At 46.0% G+C, this 26162-nt stretch overlaps 1 protein-coding gene across 4 annotated transcripts in view; it reads left to right on the top strand.

Annotated features, from left to right (window-relative positions):
* Positions 1 to 26162, top strand: part of LOC139683048 (zinc finger SWIM domain-containing protein 6) — a 203492-nt gene that overhangs the window by 902 nt on the left and 176428 nt on the right. For 2 of the 4 annotated variants that reach the window (XM_071577788.1, XM_071577787.1), the window contains exon 1: positions 10275 to 16851. The exons of the other annotated variants lie outside the window; for them this stretch is intronic. The gene's annotated coding sequence lies outside the window, so the exon portion shown is untranslated. Of the gene's footprint in view, positions 1 to 10274; positions 16852 to 26162 lie in introns of those variants that run through there. 4 annotated transcript variants of the gene reach the window in all.

Raw genomic sequence — 26162 nt, 5'->3', positions numbered from 1 at the left:
GCACGCTGCCCCTCGCCTGTCCTTTTAACTTTCCCGACGCGTTGTGTCCGCTCCCTGAAATCCAGAGTGTGTAATCCCGTTTGGTTCTGCTCCCTCCCAACTCCCCACATTTGGCAATCCGGGTCATCACCATACCCCGAGCCACAATGGCAAGGAGATGCCTCCTCCCCCCCCCCCCCCCCCCATCCCCGCTTCGGGACCGCTGGTGGAAGTGAATCAGCAGAAGGCGGACGACAGGGGGAGAGGGCGTGATGCGCCGCGGTCCAAAATAAAGAATTCAAAGAGGGTGCGGTGTGGGGGAAGCTGCAAACACAGGCATTTCTAGGACGGCGGCAAGCCAGAGGGTGGAGGCGCGATCTGCCCAGGTCCCACCGCTGGGGGGAGAGGGGGGTGGATAGATGTGATGGCGGGGAGCTGCTGCAGCTCTGGCGCTGAGGAGCTCACGAAGGAGACGAACCCCACTCCGTGACGAGGGGGAGGTGAGGAGAAAAGCGCTGCGCTTTCTTCTGGAACAATACTTCCCTCCCCCCTTCCGCTGCTGCTCCCGCACCCAGCGGCCGCCTCCTGCCACTGTTCTTCCCCCTCTGTTGGCTGGCGCTCCTGGTTAACTCCTCCCTACCTCTGTTAAAAGGGCACTGGAGGTTGGTACTTTCTGTCCCGACGGGGGAGGTACTGCCTGTGTGTGAACTGCTACCCCCACCCGCAAGCAGGCCCCGTTGGGGTGGTGGTACTTCTGTGGGGAAGGGGTTTATGGCTTCCCCGGGAAACTTCCGCGGGGGGTGCTGCGCTTACGCGCTATGCGGCCAGGGCGCATTGCTGTGCGGCGGTGCCTCGCGGAGGAGGAGGCGGCGGCGGCGGCGACGACTGGACACTTTGTTCTCACTTGCGTGTTTGCGTTCTTACCAGTTTTCTGCACCCCCGCAACCCCCTCCCCCGAAATGGGAAACCGGACAAAAGAGTCTATTGCTTCTCACTGCTGGCTCGACAATCGGGGGAGGGCGGGACGGCGGCTCCACACGGCCGGTCATTCTGTCCCGCCGTGAGCTGGGCTGGACCGGCTTCTGGCGGTGGCTCGGCTTGGCTGCGACTGCTGCTCGCCTTTTCTTCGCAGCGCCATGTGGGGCTGAGCCGTGCCGAGTTGTGGCGGCAGCCCTGGTCCCGGTGCTGCGGCTCGGGTTCGGACGGTGCTGGGCTCTCCCTCGGCCTTGTCTGCAGCGGATTTAACTTCGCGGGCATCCTGCAAACTTGCCTTCTACTTTCTGAAGGAAAGCTCTGTTGCTGTTCCTGGGTTAAGCACCTTCTGCCTAGATGGAGTTCAGCTTTAGACGCGGGGGGTTTTTTGTTGTTTTTTTTTTTTGTTTGTTTTATTTCATTTTTTCTCATTCTTAAGAGTTTTCAAAGAATTTAAGGGTTTAAAAAATAAGTTTAATCTTTTGGCTTTCTTTTTTTCAAAGGTCTGAGGTGCATCTGTGGTTCCTCAGGACTGGCAAAACCAGAAGTAGGGCCTTTTTAGTTTGATTGGCAGTGCTGAGACTTTTTTTTTTCCTCTTGCTTGCACTTGATTGTCTTTGCAAGCCGTGTAGAATGACAGGAGTGCACGTAGGGAGGGGTTTTTTTGGTTGAATTCATTTAATCTAGGAATTCACTGTGAAAATAAAGCCAAGGGATGATAAATCAAAGATGAAGTCTTTTCTAGGACACCCGGTGTGAATTTGGCTTTGCTTGCCTTCAGTAGTGGAATAGACCTCAATGAGTAGTTGTGAAAGAAAAAAAAATAATTTTTTTCTATAGCTTCAAGAGGGTTTGGCAAGGGTCAATGCGAAGAAAGAAAATATGCATAAATATGACTGAAGTGTTGACTGATGCTTCTGGACTCCTTAACTGCATTCTAAACAAATGGTATACCTACTGCTGAAAATACTTTTGGTTGGATTTGGTTTTGGTTTTTTTGTTTGTTTGGTTGGTTTGTTTGGGTTTTTAAATTTTTTGTTTGTTTACCTTATATGAGCCTATTTTGGAGGGCTGCACAAAAATAGTGGAAGCTGGTGATACGAAACATGTAAATTATATTGTCAAGGTCATTGCCCAAATGCTTCAAACACTGATAGGCATGGGACGTCGTTCCTGCTGTATTTAGCATTGGTGCAGCGTCACCTCTGGTACTGTTCTGGGCCCCACAATTTAAGAAGGATGGGAAGGTTGTTGAATTGCCCCCAGAGGAGGGCAACAAAGCTGATGAAGGGGCTGGAAGGTGTGTCCTGTGAGGAGCGACTGAGGACTCTGGGTTTGTCTAGTTTGGAGTAAAGGAGGCTGAGGGGCGACCTCATGGCTCTCTACAGCTTCTTGAGGAGGGGAAGTGGAGAAGGAGATGCTGAGCTCTTCTCCCTGGGATCGAGCGATAGGACGCATGGGAACAGTTCAAAGCTGCACCAGAGGAAGTTCAGACTGGACCTGAGCAAGCATTTTTTTACAGAGAGGGTGGTCAAACACTGGAACAAGCTTCCTAGAGAGGTGGTCGATGCCATAAGCCTGTCAGTGTTTAAGAGGCATTTGGACAATGCCCCCAATAACATGCTTTAACTTTTGGTCAGCCCTGAATTGGTAAGGACTAGAGTTTTTCATTTTTTAGGGAGAAATGAATTGTAAATCACTTCCTCTCCTAGTTTTTAAAACAAGGAGTCTTCTTTTATAGAAAAGTTTATATTGAGTTGACCTAACAAAACTTTTCATTGTTTGTTTTGGATCAGTTTTCATGTTTCTCACATTTCATTTTCCCCCTAAATTCAACGCTTTTTTTGCTCCCAAGAAATCAAAGTTTGCTTTCAGTTTAGGAAAGTGATTCCATCTCTGTATATGATCAGATGTTTTGGTATGTAGCAATTCTTGAATTTGAGCTACTTGTCATGCCAACAACTGATGCATTCGTGCTTTCTCTGCACTCTTGAGAGGAACAGTTAATTTAAAGCAAAATCCATGAGGGTAGGCTGAAACAATTTAAAAGTTGGCATTGGACAAATTGGTTTCCTTAAAAATCAGAAACTAGTTGCAATGTTTTGCCATGTAATTTGTTTTTTTCTGATGAACCTGTTAGATTGCCCAACACTAGAGCAGGTTTTGTCTCCTTGAAATTCCAGTTTTTCCTTTTGGTTTACTATCTAAAACTACCTATGTAAAAACCTTCTCTTAGCTGAATATGTATGCAGCTCTTGACATGGTTTCATAACGTTCTGTGACCTGTATCACTAGAGATATTGGCTGGTACTGTATGCTGGTTTGCATTCTCCTTCTAGCTACACACCAATGATGATTTATGTGATGCCCTTGTGATACATTACCATGCTGTCTCCTGATGAGGTAGCAATATGCATTCAGTCTTTGTTGCCTTAGCCCAACTAATGAAGACAAGAATGTCTAGAAAACTATCTTAAAATAGGGTTTTTTTCTGACTTAATTCTGCAAATGTGTAAACAGACTGGAGGAGTGTAGCTTTTTAATAGTAACTAAAGTATAGAGAATTCTTTTATGGTCAAGTGAGAACTGGTAAGAGGCCTGCTGTAGGAGCTGAGCAGTCATACAGGATACTTTAATGAATTGTGTCAAATCAGAAATAGACTGAAGTGTCTCCTAATGTGGGATTTTTAACCAATGCTTGTCATAGTTGTAGCGGACAAAGGGTACAGGGTCACAGGTGTCACACACAAAACTAATTTATTAATCTACAGGTCACACACCAAAAGCACCACAATCTACAAGTTACTCTCTATATAAAACTTGATTCCCTCCCCCGGTCACTTCTCATAGGTCTACGGCTGTGTCCATGCACTCTGCCACAGCTTCTAATCGGATATCACGTGCTCTCCACATGTAAGTTAGTTTCATGAGAAATTATCAAAACACATCCCGTTCCCACAGCTTGCTTTCTTCTCAGCTTCTTTCTTATCTCTTGTTGTTCCAACTATTCCAGCAGTTTTCTCACAGCTCTTTTTTATCTCTTGCTGCCCCATATTTCATCCAGACTAAAACCACCTGCAGTCTCAATCCCCACAAATGCTTTTTATTAAACCCTTTGGAAAAATGAAAAAATAACTGTAAAAGAGGGGAAACTAACTTCATTTGAGGTATGTTTTAAGATAGTTGTCATGTGCACCATCACATTCTTTAAAAAGGAGAGCTTCATTTTTTTAATTCTCTTTATTCCTTGCTGCAAGTTTATATTTGAGAGTCTTGAAATATCTGGAGATTTTTGCTTTGGAAATGGATGGACAATGACTGTGAAGGTCTGCTGTTAATTGGAAGGATGCAGTAAAACTTCTCAGTAAGCTTAAATTCACAGTAGCAGAACTAGCTGATCAGATAAATGAGAAGTTAATTTACTGAATTAATGTGCTAAAATTTCAGGTGATTTACCTTTTTTCCTGCTTTATTTAACAATCTGCCTGTTTACATAAGTCATCTTGCATTGTTAATTGGTGTCAGACCTTTAATAAATTAAAAAATTGTCAGAAAAATAAGAGGGGGAAATGACATGATAGAAAGAAATTTCCCAGAAGTGAGCATTAATTAATATATATCCATTTTTTGGTTTTTTTTTACAAAGTTATTTGCGTTCAAATGACCATAAAAGGCTGGGAAAATCAAATGTTACGTAGTTGTATGACTTTTCAGAAGTGGCACTGTACACATGCTAAGTTTAACTGCTAGCTGGTTATTGACATCTGGGTAGTAGTGCAGGAACTGTGCAGCTGACTACTGTGTTTAATTTATAATGACTAATGAAATAAAAAACATGTAACCATTGAGGCACTTAAAATTCAATCAAGTGTGAGACAAATTTACAAGTTGTAATACAATAGAGAGGATCAAGTTTGCATGTATTCTAATTATTTTTGTATTTTTAAACTTGTGTTAAAAGCAAGATTTTGGGTTAAAGGCTTTTATTGTTACTGTCTCTCTTGGGTTTGTTTCCTCATGCTGAAAGTTTCATTCTTTTATACTAGTGGCTTATATTCTCTCTGCATACTAATGTTCAGCTATGTGTGCAAGCCATAGTGGCAGCACAAACTCTTCAGAAAATTGGCTTCTAGCTTACCCTTGTCAAGAGCAGCTGGTGTGCCTTATTAATATTTAAGTTTTACATTCAGTGTTGATATTTTGACTGGCCTAAAGCTCATAGAGCATCAATCCACATTCAGTCATTAATTCTGGTATTGATAGTGCATTTATGGTAAGTATAATTAAATGTAGATAGTATGGTCTTCAGGATTTCATATGCTTAGGGGCTGGTAATTTTTGCCACTTACCTGCAGTTTTGGCCATAAAAGGATGGCAGATAAAATGACTGTCAAAAATTCATTGATAAAACATCTACAAATAATCTTCTGGAAAACATGAGCTAGTCAGCCAAGTTTTGTGAAGAGCTTTACAGTAAGCTATTGATTACTTGCACAGTAGTTGCCTCAATGAAGCACTTAGTTTTCCTTTCATATTTGAGGAAAACAGTACACTGCTTTGGGAGGGTGACAAAACAGTTAGTGAAACTCATTTGCATATTTACAAGGGTGGCCTCTGTGACCACATTAAGCGTGACTTGTGCTTCAAGACAATGCTGCTGAGTCGACTGATTTCTGAAAGTTCAAGAACAGGGAAAAAACAATTAATTTAGACTATTGATATATTAGCTAAAGGAAGGAAACTTGGAATGTTTTTATTCTGAAATACTGTGCTATGACCAGTGACAACTGGCTGTACTGCTGCTGTTGTACATGCAAAATGAGTCTTACTTCCTTCATTGATTTAGGTTGTAAACTGAAACCTTGCACACTGACTACAATTAGTTTCTTGGGGATAAAATATCAGTTCATTGTATTTTTATCTGGATTTAGTGTAGCTATATTATATAAAGCATGAAACTTCAATTTTGCTTCTTCTAGATCAGAGGGATGAGGATGGCAAAATGTGTAACTTTTTAAGCTTGTTATTGAAGATGTGATATGTAAGAGAGCTGTCATGCAGCTTTCTTGGTCAAATCTAAATGCATGAATTTATAGAGGTGGCTTCAGCTAAATGGGCTACTAATGCATGAATGGTAGGCAGTGACTATGCAATGGGACTTGCTGTAACAGATACATTGGCAGTCTGATGGGATGAGGAAGCTGAGAATAACTTGTTTAGTCCTACTTTTAGAAGCAGCATACCACTTAGTTTTACTGTCAGTTTTCAGTGATCAAACTTTACATTGTCATGTATTCTGTCAATAATTTAAAGACTTACTTTCTAGGTAGTTATGTAGATGATAATGTAAGTGGCTGTTTGGTGGTAAGAGTGAAGAAGTGTTTAGGATTAAACGAGTTTGGCTCATATGATAAGATATACTTGAAGAGAAGAGAGAGTAAAATGCTGAGTCAACTTTTATAGATGACAGGCTGAGAACTGGGTAAGTGGTGAGGCCTGAGATAAGGTAGACATCAAAGAGCTCAGTAGATTCCTGAAGAGGTGTATTTAAGGAGGATATAGTCTGAATGACTGCTCCCTCTACATGGTCTGCTTTCATTGGCTATTAGTGAAGGCATGGAAGCTGATTGTTTAATTTGTAAGAAATTAAGCTTTCAAAATGGAAAGGAGGTTGGCAAACTGTAATTTAGTTGTCCTGTAGCCTTTGAAATTGTAAAATGCATTTAAAGTTATGAAGTGGGTGTTTTCTTGCTCTTTTTAAACCTTATGTCCCAATTAAAATTTTATAAATATTTCCTTTTGTGTCAGATGCATCCTGTTTTTCAGAAAGCGCCAACTTTCTATTTAATTGAAGGGTATTTGTTGAACTGTACTTTATCAGAAGCAGAAGCTAATTCTGTTGGGTCATGGCTGAGACTTCATCATTACACTGGTAAAACAGAGCCATTGACTTAATTTTGTGCAACTGTTTGAAACAGATTTATGCATAGAGTTAAATGTGCATTGATAAGATCATAATGGAATTTCTTTTATTATAAGGTATAGTCAAATAATGTCTTAATTCTCATCAACATGCAATAAATGGCTTAATTTTAAAAGAGCAGTAGTGAATATTTGTGATATGTAGACTTGAGAAAAACTGAGAGGTTTTTTTTTTCAAGGCTATATGTTGTGCTAAACTGGGAATAAGAATGGGGGGAGTTCAATGTTAGCCTGGATAAGTGGAAAAAGATGTGAATCTTGAACATGTACTTCAGTGAATCATGCCTGTTATGAGGTCCATTTCCCCCTCTCTCCTTGAATAACAAAATAAAGTTAAGTAAAGATGATTATTGAAAAACATTTACTGAAAGGAGGAAATGTAGGAAGATGTGCAATGAGACACAGCTGTGATTTTTTAGGAAGTAAAAGGAGAGTCACAAAAGACAGTAAAGATCAAAAGTTCTGAGAGAGGAATTGTCAATTTATAGAAGCGCTGAAAGGTAAAGGAATATAAATCCTGAAGCATTTCCAGAAAAGCTTTCTACTGGGGACCTTGGCAAGAACCATCCCAGTGTGATGCACTGCACTGGAACCAGCAAAGGCTTAATAGTAGAGTAGCATTCCAGGCAAGTACCTCAGTGTACTCAATTATTTGGCAATGGGAGTGAGAAATTGAGGTGGGGCAGAGGATGTTATGATATAACACAAGCACATCAGGCAGAAGTTACATGTGTGAATGAGGTGGAGGAGTCAGCAGCATGAATGTAAAAAGAAGTCTGTATATTAGCCTAGCATACATGTAGCTTTATTGGTGGGTAGGGTGTTATCTGTAGCTGCGTTTTGGGCCAGGTAGCTTGGAAGGGATAGCATTGCATGTGACCTTGGTAAGGAAATGAATGTTCTGAACCTGAGGATGGGGGAGTAGGGTGTGATGGAATAAGCACATCCACCTATATTTCAGTTCCTGCCATCTGATGCTGTTTTGAAGTGCAGTGGGAAAGGTACATTTGCAGTGTGGGCTGGCGGTGGGACTACTGCTGAGGTAGCCCGCAATTTAATCTTCCATCAGTAGCTGGGTACAAGTAGTGTAAGTTGCTAGCAACATGTTAAGCATAGGTTGGAGGGACCTTTGACAGGCTCATCCCCCACAGAGCTCAGTGCTATTACACCCTGCTCTCAGAACTGAGCAACTCCTCTTTTATGCGCAAAAGCACTACCAGGCCTTTGTTCAGTTTGCTTTCCTTTGGAAATAAATATATTTGTGAGCAGGAGGCTAGCAATTGTGAGGTTTGCTAGCAATATGTGCTCTGGATGTCTAATTGCAGTGTCCAGCAAGGTGGTTACAACTCTGTAGCTGACATGGGCATGCTGGTGCAGTGATATATAGGTACTAGGAGCTGGTGTTATGATGAAAGGGCCTCCATTAACTTGAGCTGTGCATGTCAGCTGTTCAGAAACTACTGTGTGAATTGCTGGGGAGTAACCTCCTCCCTACCACCTAGCAGCAGCTGTGCTCCTTGCTGCTTCTTAGCTCATAGCTACCCCAGTTCTCACAGGGTCTGTATAGGTCTGAATTGCTCACCCCTGAATTTTCTGTACCTACAAGTAACCTTAGGTTGCCTGACAAATATAAATTACGTAAAGCTTTAATTTGAGAGAAGTTGAAATTGTATTTCCAGTTATAATTTAGCAGTGTGATCACTCTTCCCCCTCCCTTTTCTAGCACATTCCTTGTTGACCAAGCCTGCTGCTCTGAGAAAAGCCATTGATACAGCAGCACAGTGTGGTTGTAACACTTTCTTATGAGTGGGAGTCCTCCAGGAGCCCATTTCAGCAAGCTTGCTCCCTCTTGTCATTTGGTGAATTCCTCCAAGGATGGATTATGAAACAGGCTTAAAAAATGTTTTCCACTGTAAAATACTCTAGTCATGAATATTCTAAATAATACTGATAGCGAAAATGCCACCAAAAAAGAACTGCTAAGAGAAAGTTTTGTATTCCGTTAGCAGCAGGTATTTATTTATGTGCAGGGAAGTGAGGCAGTTAACGCTACACAACTCACTTCAAAGCACAAGTGCCAAAGCACATTAATTTATACATTTGAATCTAAGTGATTACAATATTTTCTCATACCTTATGCATGTGTGTTAAAGGTTCAAAGACAGGAAGGTGATGTTGGGAGGAGTCCCTCAGAGAATTTTTCTCACCTTACCAACACAAAGGTTTGGGCTTGGAGTGCCAGGACTGAGGACAAAAGATGGCTGATGACTTTCAGATTCCAGCTGAATGGTGGGATGGAGGTGAGAAAACAGAACCCCAGCACCTGGAGGTGGGGAGAGGTTTTTTTCCCTGTGTGCTGGCTTGACTTTTGGGCTTTTCTTTGGGCAGCTGCAGTAAAAGAGCCACTGCTTGCTGGTGAAGAGCTCTTTTTCTGGTTCTGCTCTTTGCTTTTCCTCTTCCATCTCTGGACACCCTGAGCTTCGGAGAGAGAGGGAGAGAGACTGAGAGAGTGAGAGTCACAGCTGCTTCGGGACACGCTGCAGACCCTTTTTTTTTCCTTCCTGGGGACCGACTTAGACTGCAAGGAAATTCCTGGGAATTATCACCATTCCTCCACTCCCAGCTTTTCCTTCTTCTTTTTGAACAAAGGACAAGGAGAGAGAGAGAGAGAGTCCATGTGAGTGTTCACCCCTTATCTCTGCTTTGCTGAGAATTCACCTCGCAGCCAGACGAGGTGTGACACTGACACTGTCCATAAATATAACTGCACCAAGAGGAACCTACTGTTTGAAGGTTGTTCTCTTTTGCTTTTACATTCGGTGATGGGGGAGTAGTTTGCTCTGGTCTGTTTACAGTTATATCTATATCTACATATATAGATATAGTGGTTAAGAACAGTTATCCTTCTTATATATATTTTCTAGTTAAAATTCCTTTTTCTTAAATTTAATCAAGAGTGACATGATTATTGAGGAGGAATCCTCTTCTCTGGTCTTTACTAAATATTTTGGTTTTCCCTCAGACTAAGACATTCTTCGGCGCCCAATGTGGGGCAGTTGAATCCAGAAGGATAACTCTTCTTGTGCCACCACGTGTGTATTGAGTTTAGGGTCCATCTGGATCATCCTGTATAATATATTGGCTTTTTGTTGGTACAAATTCATGCCAAAAGGAGTGGCAGGTTTAAGTCTTATCAACAAATCAATGAGTAAAACTCAAATAGCTGCAATTATTAGTGAGTTCTTACTTTGGATTTATGGTGCTATGAATTCAATGCCTGTGGGTGTCATTTGGATGGTGTTCTCAAGGCTGTATTCCTGCCCTAACCTAAATTGTTACCTCTGGGGATTTAGTGATAATATTACTGACCCTTGGGAAGGAACACAGGGGAGTGTTTTCTCCCAACCCTTGGTCTACTCCCCCTTCAGGTTTCCTACAATGGCTTTTGAGATGTTTAAATTCTCACTAGATGCCAGAAATTGTTTGTTCTTTATGGTTTGTCTGCAAGGTTGTATCACTGTGGCCTACCTTATGTTTGAAGGTAGGGACAGGGCTTTTCAAGAATGCATTCAGAAGTCCAGCCCAGCGCAGGAGGAAAAGGAAGAATGTTGCAAACCAGGGCCTAGAGGGACTACACACACCAATGTGATGTTCAAGCAAATCCCAAGTTTATTCAAAAACACAGGTTTATATGACCTCAAGTGACCCCGCCCCAGGTGCGGTGGTCTGACTCCAATTGGTTGAAGCTGGGAACATGTCCTTTTAAGGTGAAAACGAAACCTGTAATGTGGTCCTCCAGACCCACCTGAATCAGGGCTGCAACATCTCCCCCTTTTGTTTCAAAGAACAAAGCAAAAATGCAAACAACATAATACACATCATGCATATTGCAACTTGAACAGAAAGGCTGAAAATTTTGAAAATTGAGAAATAACATTTTGAAAATCTCAAATTTTGCTAATTCAAGACTTAACAGGGTATTTGCAGGTTACACATCCCTACCTCCCCCTCTCTTTTCAAAATAGACTTTTGGAAGGAGGTACAGTAACCTTTGTAAACTCACACAAACTAATACATGACTAAGACATGTATGTTTGGAATTTGAAAACTTACAACTAGTGCAAAACAAGAATTTTATTAAATTTTGTGCAAAGTGTCCAAGAGTGCAGAGTGACTTAACTTAGTAAAGAAGCAAATTCAGTCCAGCTGAACTAAATCTCCTTATGTTCAAGGTCCATTCTCAGAACTTCTGTGTGGCCATCACAGAGGTCTGAGAATGAAGCTTTGACTTTTAGTCCTTATACAATCCTGGTAAAGCAGTAAACAAGTGTGAATTTACAGAGGAAATTCACAAAGGCTAAACATAACTACTTACATTCTGCAGAAAATGTTCAGCAGCTGAGGGGACAGGTGTCCTTATCCCTACAGCCTGCTGGGCAACTTGGCAGTGCAATAAGCTCAAAACTGCACTTTAACTGAAAGTTAACAGAATTTTAAAATACAGGCTAAACAACATGCTAACTTGAACTGGACTGTTCTTGTTTGATTGGACAGTTAATGACTAGTCCTGCAAATAAGAACAATCAAACAAATCATAATAACAACTAGGATCAATACTCCTTGAATCAGTGCTGCTTCTTGCCAGGTTATTAGGCTTAGGGAATGAACCCATTTCTTTAAAGGAGAAATGTTAACTGTTAGCTTGTCAGAATTATTTTTCACTGCTTGTACTTCTTTGGAGTGTTTGCTTAGTTCTGTGGAACATATTCCTTTAAACTCATCACATTGGTAACCATGAATCATCAACAAGAATCTTAGGGCTTCTCTGTTTTGTAATACTGCTTGTTCTATCCTATCAGCGTCTGTTGAGAAATCATTAAGCATTTTGGCAATGATGTTTAGTTGTTCCTGCACCCAGTAGTTAAGCATTTGCACTAAACGTAATGCTCTGTCTACACCAACTGGGGAAAAAACTGATGCTAGCAAATTTCCTGTATCACTCCAATGTTCTATGGTGTTTTCCTCAGCTTGAGGACTAGACCACTTAACATGCTCTTGTATTGATTGTGTAAATTTGGTCAGCTGGCCTAAGTAACAAGGTCCACTTTTTACCTGGGCAGGTATTCCAGGCCATGCTCTATTACCACAAATTAAGAAATATCCAGGAGGCAGCGCTCTTCTCTGGTTACCTTTTGTGTGAACCAATCTTGTTTTGGGGTAACTTGTATTTTGTGAACCAATAACATTCCAACACCAACTGCTATTGGTGTAACTCTTATTATGAGGAGTGACATCTGTGCTTCCCACAGGAAAATATTGCTGTGACCAGTGTTTGTTTGACCATTCAGATACACTGGAATGCACAGGGTGAAATTCAACACATGACTCATTTCCAGGGAGAGCTCCTGCTAACTTTAGCTCTTGCGGATCTCTCTCTAAGGAAGTATTCAATTGCCATATGATGTCTGCTATGGTTTCTCCAGTACCACTGCAGGACACTTTTGCTTCCTCAATACCAAAAGGAATAAAATCTTTGATGTTATGATAAGGTATTCCTATAAGGCACACTTTGTTTGGTTCTCCTGCTTTAACCATGTTATCTGAGCAGAAATTTTTTAGATTTGCTTGTTGAGAAAGCATTATCCATACATTTTGATTAGTAACAGCAACAAGAGAAGTTACAAATGCAAGAGATACACTTAGATACTCTCTGGATTTAACTACCCTTTGAATTATGGTGGCTAGATGCTTTTCATCTGGCTTCACCATAGCTGTGAAGGCTTCTGAAATGGTCTTTTGAGTTACCAGAGGCTTCCCTGTTCTAGGAAGGTTAGAAAAGGGAGCTAAAGCAGCATTTTTGGATCTTTCAAATCCCTTTTTTACTACATCGTGATTCCCAGCTCCCCCCAGGATGTCCCAAACAGAGGCTTCTTTTTCTTTTAGTGCCATGCTTTTAAACAGCTGTGATGTTGCTCTCCATTCTGGGATGCAGCTGGTGGGTGTGGCTGTTGGTGATGGACACTGCAGGTACCAGGTTGCCGGCGCAGGGCAAGTCCCTACAGGCGCGGGGGGTTCCGGTGCCTGTGTTGGCAGCTGCAGGCAGCGCGAGGCTATCGGGGAGAGGGTCCCCGCTGGTGCTGCAGAGCTTGTCTCCTGCGCGACCGGTGCTGTGGGAACTCGCTCTCGGGACACTTGCATTAGGGAGGGCTCCGGTGGCTCCGCTCCACTGGGGAGGAGTCTCTCCCCTCTCCATGACGCGGTCGATCCACGCAGGAGGTGGTGGGGGTGGCACGGGAACTGATCCGCCCCCGGCCCCTGCGGGCTGCGGCGGACCCGCGCCTGGCGCACGCGCTGTGATTGGCAGGCAGTAGGGAGGGGGCTTGGGCGATCCTGGCGCCTCGTGGTAAGGGCGCACAATTCCTTTGTTTGATTTCGCGGGCTTTGCCATCACGTGGTCTCTTTGTTTTCCTGGCCACGCGGTTATGGCGGGCGGCTGTAACCCTGCTGAACTGTCTGCCTTGGCCGCCTCTTGTCGCAACGGAGCGACTCCGACGTACCCGCGGGGCGGCGGGGAGCGCGGCGGCGAGGCGACCCCAGCCCTGAGGTACCCGCAGGGCATTGGCGGCAGCGGCGGCGGTGGCGGAGCCGGCGCCGAAGGTGGATGGACAGGGAGAGAGAAACTCCATGGGGTTTGTCCCCCCCTCCACATGTCTCTCTCGGCTGAGGGCATTCCCCATCGCGCCTTCTCGGAGTTAGGATTTAAATAAAAGTCACTCACGGTTTGGTTTTCTGCGGCGTGTCTCGTGGGGTTCCAAGGTTGCTGCTGAGGTCCGGCCGCTTCTACAGCGGCAGCCGGTGGTCTCATTTGCTGTGCATAGGCTGTTTCTTGGTAGTTGTAAGGCAGTGCAAAGACGACTTCTTGGCTTTTTGCGGCGACGAACGGCGTGGAAAAGCTTTGATTCCATGGTTGCTGTGATTCTGTCGGGTTTTCCGGAGCGGGAGCGGGCGGTGCCGCGTGTGGGTACCACGGCGGGGGTCCCGCAGGCGGCACGGGCGGAGAGGGGTACCGCGGCGGCGTTTCTGCGAGCGGCGGTGCCCACGGCGGTGCAGAAGGATGTTCAGGGGGAAAATCGCCCTGCAGAAACTGACTTTTTTCCCTTCTCTCCGGTAGCTCGAGGTTTTTACGGGCTCGTTCTACCTCTAACAGCATTTTCCTGACAGGTGCATATGACGAAATGTGCGGCAGAAATTCTTCGGGTGCAGTTTGCACTAAATTCCACAAATCTGCCCCAATTTTATCACACAATTCTATGGAAAGCGTGGAATTGGCATCTGTTAGGTGCCTTTGAGTGAAACACCAATCCAAAAATTCCTGTAAGGCTTGCCTTTCAATGTTTGTTTTTGTAACATGAGCTAGTTTTTCAAATTTATCAAGGAATAAGTTTGTTTTAGTTGAGTTGGAATTTCCCATGTTTCTTTAACTCACCGGTTCGAAGGTCGTGGTTCCTTCAGTCCACGTTCTTCCAGCAGCTCTCAAGGCCACTACACAAAACTCCCAAGTTTACGGGAGACAGAAGCTCTCGGCGGCTTCTCCACAAAGCACCCAAAAAAACTGGGGCATAGCAGCTCTCAGGGGCCACTTCTTAAGGTTCTAGGCAGGTCTGCAGGTGGGTTTCATGTTCTGAGACACGTCGGGTTCACCATTGTTGCAAACCAGGGCCTAGAGGGACTGCACACACCAATGTGATGTTCAAGCAAATCCCAAGTTTATTCAAAAACACAGGTATATATGACCTCAAGTGACCCCGCCCCAGGTGCGGTGGTCTGACTCCAACTGGTTGAGGCTGGAAACATGTCCTTTTAAGGGGAAAACGAAACCTGTAATGTGGTCCTCCAGACCCACCTGAATCAAGGCTGCAACAAAGAAAGTCAGACCCCTGATGTCACAGTGAAAGGAGAAAAGGAAGAGAGTAAAACCCGTGGTGTCACAGTGATGCAGGACGGGGCTAAACCAGAAGGACAGTCCAAGCCTATGGAAGTTTTCCCTATCCAGAAAAGGAAATATAAGACCAAATCAGTCCATTCAGTGGATGATGAGGGGGTAGCGGCACCTTCACAGCCAGCAGATCCAGAGCCAGAGATCATCACCGAGTCATTTTCATTTGATAACCTCAGTGGTTTGCGGAAAGACATTGTTGGACCCACGGGCGAGCCCATCCTGACTTGGTTGATCCGAGTTTGGGGCCTTATGGGTGAAACCTTACAATTGAATGGTTCTGAAACCAGGTTTTTGAGGGTTCTGGCCCAGGATGTGGCTATTGAACAGGTGTTTGTAAAGGAATTAAAGCCCCTTTCACTCTGGGCATGACTTCTAACGAGTATAAGAGAGAAGTTTGTTTATAGAGAAATCCTGCAGGAACATCACATTAAGAAGACTTGGAAGACCATGGAAGAAGGAATTCTACGTCTGAAAGAAATGGCACTGTTAGAAGTGCTTTTTGGAAGGGGTGGGCAAACCAGTAATGACCCTGAGAAGGTCAGATGCACATCACAGATGTGGTGGACCCTTTCACACCAGGGGCCAGCTGAATACACCAATTTCCTGGCATTCATGTATAGGGAAGAGAACCAAGAAACAGTGGGCTCTATAGCAAATAATCTCTGGATATATGAAGGCATGACCCACAGCCCACTACAGGCCCGTGTTTCTGCTGTAGAGACATTGGTTGAGAGTCTCAAGATGCTGCCTGCAGAGGTAAAAGTGATTAGAGTGGAAATTAGGGAAATTCTCCAAGTGGCACCAGTGTGATTCAGAACCTCTGAAGTCAGTGCCAGATGCCCCCAACCAGAGGAAGCAGACAGACCTCACAAACCGAGATGTGGTCAAACATGGAGAAGACATGGGACGGTGGGATGGGAAACCCACCCAAGCCCTTGCAGCCTGAGTACAAGAACTGAAGGAGAATGGAAGAAGGGCAGTAAGTGCAGTCCCAGTTTCCCATGGGCAAGAATCTGACCCAATGGAGGGCACCTCCCAGATGTATTCATCAAGAAAAAGCTCTGACTGCTAAGACCAAGACCAGTGTTAGGGGGGCCCTGCCTCTAGCCAGGTAGAGGCATGAGACAACTGTGTCTATTGGACTGTGTGGATTCAATGGCCTGGCACGTCAGATCCACAAAAGTGTAAAGCTTTGGTTGATACTGGCGCTCAATGCACATTAATGCCATCAAGACGTGTGGGCTCAGAAACCATTTCTATTTCTGGGGTGACGGGGATCTCAAGAGTTGACTGTGCTAGAAGCTGAAGTGAGCTTGACAGGGAGAGATTGGCAGAAACACCCCATTGTGACTGGTCCAGCCGCCCCATATATCCTGGGCATTGACTATCTCAGGAATGAATATTTTAAGGACCCAAAGGGGCATAGATAGGCTTTTGGAATAGCCACGGTAAAGACAGAAGGGATTGAACAGTTGAACTCATTGCCAGGTCTCTCAGAGAGTCCTTCTGCTGTTGGACTGTTGAAAGTTGAGGAACAGCAGGTGCCAATTGCCACCACAACAGTGCACCGTCGGCAATACCGAATGAACCGTGATGCTGTGATTACAATCCATAAAATGATCTGTGAACTGGAGAGCCAAGGGGTGGTCAGCAAGACCTGCTCACCCTTTAACAGCCCCATCTGGCCTGTTTGTAAGTCTGATGGAGAATGGAGATTGACTGTGGACTATCGTGGCAGAATGAAGAAGAGGAGGTGACACACGCGGAAGAAGCTCCACCATACAGTCAATTGCCAAAAGAGGAAATACGCTACCCCATTTTCACTGATGGCTCCTGTCGCATTGTAGGGACTAACCGCAAATGGAAAGCAGCTGTATGGAGTCCCACCCGACAAGTTGCAGAAGTTACTGTAGTGGAAGGTGAGTCAAGTCAGTTTACAAAGCTCAGAGCCGTCTAGTTGGCCCTGGACATTCCTGAACAAGAGAGGTTAATTACATTTATCATGGTGTTTACACAGACTAATTTTGCAGGCTTTCACCAAATAAGTGTGGGATGGAAAAATAAATCTTTCAGAATTTATTGAAATGTTTATGTTTTGGAGGTTTTCTTCCATTATAAACACAGAAACTATTTGCCACCTTTCATTTTCTGCCAGTAGTAATAGGTTTTCCATATATCCACAGCTGTTCATCATGTGAACAATCTGACAAAAGCTCAGGCTTTCAGGGGTAAGGTGAGCTGGCCTCTGGGTGGAACAAAGACATTCAGTGGGTGAAAAAGGATTTTTTTTCTCCAGAAGCGCAAGTTTAAAGGCAGCTGGCAACATGAGTTCAAATCAAAACCACATCTGTAAATTTAATTCTCCTGATTGTGGTGTTACTGAAGTGTAAGAATTTATTTTTACCTTATTGTCTTTAAGGATGTTGACATTTAGCAAATAAAATTGTATACTATTGCTTTTTGGGTTGTAAAAAAGTGTTTTAATGCACCGAGAATAATCCTTTTAAAATAGAGGGAAGGACAAATTATGTGATTTGTCTTGTTGAGGAATTGGGGGTCACTAGGGTTAAACGAGATTAATTAAACTCTAGAGCTCTTGGCTTTTCCTGAATTTGGCATTATGTGGTAGTGTTATGGAAATACTCATTGAAACAAGCAACCTCTTCTGTTTGTAAACCAGTATCTTGATATGCTTGCTTTTGTAATATTCCTTCCACAGCCATTGAACCTCTTATTTTGCATATGTGTTATTACTTAGATATACTTAAAGGAATGCTTCTTATTTTCCCCTTAATTGGCCAAAGCAAACAGCTCTGGTTTAGGCACATCCCGCAGCAAAGCAGGGGATTGCAGGTGATCACAGCAAACAGGGCAACGTTCTAGAGGCAAGGCAACCCCAGGAGAGCACTGAGACCCATGTGGAGCTGGCAGCTTGCCCTAGATTGGCTGCCTCAGCATGGGCAGGGCCAGGAGTGACTTCTTCCACTCTCATAAGGAGCCCCTAGGGAGGAGGAGCGACCAGGGTGTGGCACAACAATAGGAGGCCTTTCCACTAGGTGAGTGGGAGAATTGAAGTACATGCAACCCAGCAACTGGGCACTAGTCTGTGACCATCTGGGAGCATCTAGCAGAGGCAGTGGACAGACATGTAGTGGGCTGACCTGGTGTGCTGGTTTGAAGGTGAACCAGCAGGGGAAATGAACTCACCACGAGAGAGATTATAAGTCAGAGCTAAAATTTAATAATAATATTACAATAACAACACTGATACACAAAGGAAATTGCTTTCAACTCACAATACCCCAGCAGTATAACCCAGTGTCCTGGGGCACAAACCCAAGGGGGTTTGTTTGCCCTTCTGCTGAGACCCCTGTGGCTCCCCCAAGTCCAGAGCAAAAGGAAAAGGAAAACCTGTTGGTGCAGGCGAGGGCTGTGGTCTGGGCGAGAGCGGTGATCTCCTGCTGTCGAGGTCCTGCTGCTGCTCTGGATCCGACGAGAAGGTCCTGAGGTCTTCCTACCCACCACTTATGTACCCTCAGGGAGCACTCAGTCCCTCCCCCTGGGCGGGGACTCACACAATGGGTGATTAACTCTGGGAGCCAGGGGTTGTTGAGCTGTTGATGGCCCATTAGCAGCTCCGCCCCCCTCAGGCTGGGTGTGAAGTGATAATGGCTCCCTGGGCAGCTGCTGCTAATGGCCCATTGTCCTTGGGGAATGAATAGAGGGGGTGGAATACACAGGTTTGATCACCACCACACAGGGTTAGCTGGTCCCTCCAGCTGAACTAGGACATTATCCACCCCTTATTCCACTCCATCTAGTCATTCCCAAATTAACCCCGTTTTTACCTATACATATATATACACATGTATACAATGAAACATTACAAACTCTTCTCGCTCAAAATTAGGTCCCCTTGTGGTACACAACGTGTTTCTCCATCTTTTTGCATTACCCACCAAGTGCAACCAGGTCCTTGAGCAAAGACAATCCCTCGGGTGGGTTTGCCTTTGTTTGAGGTGGGACTAACCCAAACAGTCTTTCCTAACATACCTCTCATATGGACCACAGGGACTTTATCTCCATCTACAGTATTCAAGAGTTCTGATTGGGCAGGGCCAGCTCGATTGATGGAGCCCCGGGTGTTGACCAACCAGGTGGCCTTTGCCAAATGCAGCTCCCAGTGTTTGAAAGTTCCCCCACCCAACGCCTTCAAGGTTGTTTTCAGCAGTCCATTACACCGCTCAACTTTCCCGGCAGCTGGAGCATGGTAGGGGATATGATACACCCACTCAATGCCGTGCTCTCTGGCCCAGGTGTCTATGAGGCTGTTCTTGAAGTGGGTGCCGTTGTCAGACTCTATTCTTTCTGGTGTGCCGTGTCTCCACAGGACTTGTTTCTCAAGGCCCAGGATGGTATTCCGGGCAGTGGCGTGAGATACGGGGTATGTCTCCAGCCATCCAGTGGTTGCCTCTACCATGGTCAGCACGTAGCGCTTGCCTTGGCGTGTTTGGGGAAGTGTGATGTAGTCAACTTGCCAGGCTTCCCCATACCTGTATTTCGACCACCGTCCACCATACCATAGAGGCTTCACCCGCTTGGCCTGCTTGATGGCAGCACATGTGTCACAGTCATGGATAACCTGTGAGACACTGTCCATAGTTAGATCCACCCCTCGGTCACGAGCCCATCTGTATGTTGCATCTCTGCCTTGATGACCAGAAGCATCATGGGCCCATCGGGCTAGAAACAATTCACCTTTATGCTGCCAATCCAGATCTACCTGAGAGACTTCAATCCTGGCAGCTCGATCCACCTGCTTGTTGTTACGATGCTCCTCATTAGCCCGGCTCTTGGGTACATGAGCATCTACGTGACGGACCTTCACACTCAGCTTCTCTACCCGGGCAGCGATGTCCTGCCACATCTCAGCCGCCCAGATGGGTTTCCCTTTGCGCTGCCAGCCGGCCTTTCTCCAGCGCTCCAGCCATCCCCACAGAGCATTGGCCACCATCCACGAGTCAGTGTAAAGGTAGAGTCTTGGCCACTTCTCTCGTTCGGCGATATCCAAAGCCAGCTGAACAGCTTTCAGCTCTGCAACCTGACTTGATCCACCTTGTCCTTCAGTTGCTTCTGCAACTCGACGTGTAGGACTCCATACAGCTGCTTTCCATTTCCGGCTTGTCCCTACAATGCGGCAGGAGCCATCTGTGAAGAGAGCATATCGCTTCTCCTCTTCTGGTAGCTGGTTATATGGTGGGGCCTCCTCAGCTCGTGTCACCTGCTCCTCTTCTTCTTCAGAGGACAATCCGAAACTCTCACCTTCCGGCCAGTTGGTGATGATTTCCAAAATCCCAGGGCGATTAGGATTCCCTATCCGGGTTCGCTGTGTGATCAGAGCGATCCACTTACTCCATGTGGCATCAGTGGCGTGATGGGTAGAAGGAGCTTTTCCTTTGAACATCCAGCCCAACACTGGTAGTCGGGGTGCCAGGATGAGCTGTGCCTCAGTGCCAATCACTTCTGAGGCAGCTCGAACTCCTTCATACGCTGCCAGGATCTCTTTCTCAGTTGGGGTGTAGCTGGCCTCAGATCCTTTGTATCCCCGGCTCCAGAATCCCAGCGGTCGTCCTCGAGTCTCCCCAGGTACTTTCTGCCAGAGGCTCCAGGATGGGCCATTCTCCCCGGCTGCAGTGTAGAGCACATTCTTCACATCCTGTCCTGTCCTGACTGGCCCAAGGGCTACTGCATGGGTAATCTCCTGTTTAATCTGCTCAAAGGCTTGTTGTTGTTCAGGGCCCCACTGGAAATCATTTTTCTTCCGTGTCACAAGGTAGAGAGGGCTTACAATCTGACTGTACTCAGGGATATGCATCCTCCAAAAGCCCACGGCGCCTAGGAAAGCCTGAGTTTCCTTCTTGCTGGTCGGTGGGGACATAGCTGCTATTTTGTTGATCACCTCTGTTGGAATCTGACGACGCCCGTCTTGCCACTTCACTCCTAGGAACTGAATTTCCTGAGCAGGTCCCTTGACCTTACTTCGTTTAATGGCAAAACCAGCTCTTAGGAGAATCTGGATTATCTTCTTTCCTTTCTCATAAACCTCCCCTGCTGTGTTCCCCCATACAATGATGTCATCGATGTACTGTAGATGTTCTGGAGCCTCACCCTTTTCCAATGCAGTCTGGATCAGTCCATGGCAAATGGTGGGACTGTGTTTCCACCCCTGGGGCAGTCGATTCCAGGTGTACTGCACCCCCTTCCAGGTGAAAGCAAACTGCGGCCTGCACTCTGCTGCCAACGGAATGGAGAAAAAGGCATTGGCAATGTCGATGGTGGCATACCACTTGGCTGCCTTGGACTCCAGCTCATACTGAAGCTCCAGCATGTCCGGCACAGCGGCACTCAGGGGGGGTGTGACCTCATTGAGGCCACGGTAATCCACCGTCAGCCTCCACTCTCCACTGGACTTTCGTACTGGCCATATGGGGCTATTAAAGGGTGAGTGAGTCTTGCTGACCACCCCTTGGCTCTCCAGCTCACGAATCATCTTGTGTATGGGGGTCACAGAGTCTCGGTCAGTGCGGTATTGCCGACGGTGCACTGTGGCTGTGGCCAGCGGTACCAATTGTTCTTCAACTTTCAGCAGTCCTACAGCGGAAGGGTCCTCTGAGAGGCCAGGCAAGGTGCTCAGCTGTCTGATTTCCTCTGTCTCCACAGCAGCTATGCCAAAGGCCCAACGCAGTCCCTTTGGGTCTTTGAAATATCCATTCCTTAGGTAGTCTATGCCAAGGATACATGGGGCTTCTGGACCAGTCACAATGGGGTGTCTATGCCATTCCTTGCCAGTCAAGCTGACTTCAGCTTCCAGTACAGTCAGCTGTTGGGATCCCCCTGTTACCCCAGAAATAGAGGTGGATTCTGCCCCGACGTATCCTGATGGCATCAACGTGCATTGTGCGCCAGTGTCCACTAAAGCTTTGTATTTCTGTGGGTCTGATGAGCCAGGCCACCGAATCCACACAGTCCAATAAACCCGATTGTCCCTCTCCTCTACCTGGCTAGAGGCAGGGCCCCCCTAGTTCTGGTCATGGTATTCACTGCGCTCTCCCTGTGAATATGACCGGGAGGTTCCTTCAAGAGGATCGGGCATAACATCATCATTCCTATACTGTCTGGAGCCTTGCCCACGAGAGACCGGAGCAGCCTTCAACCTTGAAGAATTGCCTGTGTTAGTTGTGCCTCTTTGCAATTCACGTACCCGAGCTGCTAAGGAAGAGGTGGGTTTCCCATCCCACTTCCTCATATCTTCTCCATGCTCATGGAGGTAAAACCACAGATTGCCGCGTGGAGTGTACCCTTTCTCCTTAGCTGGGAGACGCCTGCTTCTGATGGCGGAGACTCTTGTTTGTTCTGGAGAGATATGGAAGAGTCCTTCCTTAATCTTCTCTTCCAGTTCAGCCAGTTTTGTTTCCACAGCTGAGACATGGGCTCGTAATGGAGCAGTGACAGTGTCTTCATAAATCCTGAGTTTGCTGACCAGTGCACCCACCTTGTCTTCTCCCTCTCTCCACTGCAATGTTGCAAGGTAGCGAGAATACATTTCTGGCCCAAGTCGTGCAAATTTTAACCACATCTGGGATGTGCACTGGACACCATCTGGACTTTTAGGGAATCTCTCATCCTCTGAAAAGATTATCTCCAGTACGGCTAATTCCCTTAAGCACCGGATACCTTGTTCCATCGTGTTCCACTGTCCTTGCTGTACGTGGAGGTCCTCCTTACAAAGATATCTCTCCCTCACGCTTGACAACAGTCGCCGCCAGAGGCTGAGAGTTTCCTGTCTCTTTCCAATGCCCTGATCAATGACAACATCTCGAGACAGGGATCCCAGCTGCCTTGCCTCACTCCCATCTAGAATTGTATCATTGGCTGCAGCATCCCAGATTCGAAGTAGCCAGGTCAAGATGGACTCATTTGCCTGTCGTGTGAACTCTCTCCGGAGCTCACGCAGCTCTCCCAGGGATAGGGACCGGGTGATTATTTCTGGCTCCATTTCTTCTGCTTGAGATGAAGGTCCTGACTCTTCCTCGTCATGCACTATACGAACTGATTTGGTCTTTGATTTTCTTTTCTGGACAGGGGCAACTGCTATCGGTTTCTGTTGTCCTTCTGGCTCCTCCATGGTTTGCGTGGACATGGTGCTGGTTGATGTATCTCTCTTCCTCTCTGGCTCAGTCATGGTCTGGGTGGACATGGCGCTAGTTGATGTATCTCTCTTCCTCTCTGGCTCAGTCATGGTCTGGGTGGACATGGCGCTAGTTGATGTATCTCTCTTCCTCTCTGGCTCAGTCATGGTCTGGGTGGACATGGCGCTAGTTGATGTATCTCTCTTCCTCTCTGGCTCAGTCATGGTCTGGGTGGACATGGCGCTAGTTGATGTATCTCTCTTCCTCTCTGGCTCAGTCATGGTCTGGGTGGACATGGCGCTAGTTGATGTATCTCTCTTCCTCTCTGGCTCAGTCATGGTCTGGGTGGACATGGTGCTGGTGGGTTTGCTCCTTTTCTCCTCCTCCTGATGATGCTGTACCACACCAAGCAGTGTGCGGTAGGCAGTGGCCAGGGCCCAGCAGGTTGCTGTGAGCTGCACATCTCTGGGACTACCAGAGCATCTTCCTTTCACATAGCTTAGCATTTTGGCAGGGTCCTGCAGTTGTTCCGGGGTGAATTTCCAGATCATTTGAGGAGAGAAGGTCTCCAAATACTGGCCCATATCTTCCCACTTCCCGTGCCACTCAACATCATCCGCTCCCAGGGCAGGCCTCCAGCAAGTCTCCTTAGAGAGCCCAGTTCTGACCCTAAACATGGTGTATACAGTACAGAGGAGACAAAGCAACACTAACAGCAGGATTATGCTGTCCCTAACATCAAAAGGAAGCTCAATATTTTCAATGATTGTTGTAGCAGAGGTGAAAAGGTGGAAGTAACCATCTCCGCCTGTTTTCCCCACAGTCTGGGTGCTATTTTTAATGAGACCCCAGAGGTAACAACCCAAACCAGGACAGGCAGACCAGACTGAATATACATTCACAATGAAATTCATTGCTTCTGATGTTATGACAACATAAACATAGTATATTAATAAAGCAATTTTGATCCTTCTCCCTGGTATTAAAGAGAGCATCAAAACAGGCACATGGTTCCCCATGTGTCGAAATATGAACAGGCCCAGATACACCATCCACATGAATACATCAAGCAACATGGTAGTCAGGGAGTTTCTGTACCCAAATACACAAAATGAAATTGTAGTTCTGACTTCTCTCTCGTGCCCCACGTTGGGCGCCAAAAGATGTGCTGGTTTGAAGGTGAACCAGCAGGGGAAATGAACTCACCACGAGAGAGATTATAAGTCAGAGCTAAAATTTAATAATAATATTACAATAACAACACTGATACACAAAGGAAATTGCTTTCAACTCACAATACCCCAGCAGTATAACCCAGTGTCCTGGGGCACAAACCCAAGGGGGTTTGTTTGCCCTTCTGCTGAGACCCCTGTGGCTCCCCCAAGTCCAGAGCAAAAGGAAAAGGAAAACCTGTTGGTGCAGGCGAGGGCTGTGGTCTGGGCGAGAGCGGTGATCTCCTGCTGTCGAGGTCCTGCTGCTGCTCTGGATCCGACGAGAAGGTCCTGAGGTCTTCCTACCCACCACTTATGTACCCTCAGGGAGCACTCAGTCCCTCCCCCTGGGCGGGGACTCACACAATGGGTGATTAACTCTGGGAGCCAGGGGTTGTTGAGCTGTTGATGGCCCATTAGCAGCTCCGCCCCCCTCAGGCTGGGTGTGAAGTGATAATGGCTCCCTGGGCAGCTGCTGCTAATGGCCCATTGTCCTTGGGGAATGAATAGAGGGGGTGGAATACACAGGTTTGATCACCACCACACAGGGTTAGCTGGTCCCTCCAGCTGAACTAGGACACCTGGCAAAATGCTAAATACCAATTACAGGGTCATAGAGGCCCCTTCCACCCCTGAGGTAAAGGGAGGAAAAAAAACCTGAAAAACTGGAACTTAAAATGTCAAGGTTTTTATATTTACACAGAAGAGAGAAAAGTAAAAGCCAAATGCAATATAACACATATATACAAAGGTAAAAAGAAACAACAATAACTCCCCACTCTCACCGAACACAAATTGCACCACCCCATCCACAAAACACCCCAAAAAGACCTTTCCCGAGAAACACCCAGCAAGGAAAAGGGAGAGATTAACAATAACATTGTTTACTTCCCCAAACCAAAACAGCTGCAAAGTAGCAGCAAGGTGGCAGTGAGGCCTGGTCTCCTGGAACTACAGGTCTCTCAGCTGGTATGAAATATCTCTTTGGTTGCTTAAGTCAGGTGATAAACCTGTCCCTTCATATCTGCGTAGCACTCTCAGGGCCTACTAAACTGAGGCCTACCAAAACTAAGGCCTAACTAAAACTACCACGGCACAGAGAGTCCCCTTCATCCTCAGTTTTACTAGCGTATGCTCCCTCAAGTGTGATTTTGACACATCACAGTGCTCATTCCCCCATAGCTGCTGGAGTTACTGCACTAGCTGTGTCAGAGGCTTCCACTCAGACAGACCTTCTGATAGTAGATGTAGCTCTCCAGGTCTCAGGTTGCTGGGAGTGCCTGATGCCTCTCCATGAGGCTGGGGCTGACAGTCATCCCTTCTGCAGAAGGTGTGTTGTTGTTGACAAGCTGTGCTGCCAGGTCAAGGAATTATGGGAGGAAGTAAAGCTGGCTGTGCAGCATTCGTGAGAATGAGTGAGAGATTGATAGGGTATTCTCAGAGACCCTACAGTCTCAGGAGTCTCAAACCTCCATTGCAGTGGAGAGGCAGGTGGGCTCAGAACCATATCAAGCAGTAAGTCAAAGGTCTGTTGAACATGAAAGATGGAAGTTGGTCACTGTCTGTACTAGGAGGAAGGTTCTTCCTCCTCCTGAAAACTTAGAGTTGAGAAATGGGTTTAGTACCTTATACATCACAGATGAGGCCCTGGAACTGGAAAGATAGACAACTGATGAGGTGGATGGAGGGTTTGCCTAGAACAAGACAGCCTACTCCATGCATCATGACCACCTCTTTTAAGAAAAAAAAGAAGGGTAGTTGTCTTGGGTGACTCCCTTCTGAGGGGAAGGGAGGGCTTAATATGCTGAATGGACCCAACCCACAGGGAAG

Source organism: Pithys albifrons, chromosome 26, assembly GCF_047495875.1.
Source record: "Pithys albifrons albifrons isolate INPA30051 chromosome 26, PitAlb_v1, whole genome shotgun sequence".
NCBI classification, from domain to species: domain Eukaryota; kingdom Metazoa; phylum Chordata; class Aves; order Passeriformes; family Thamnophilidae; genus Pithys; species Pithys albifrons.
The sequence above is the reverse complement of the archived record's forward strand: the minus strand, read 5'-3'. Positions and strand labels throughout refer to the sequence as shown.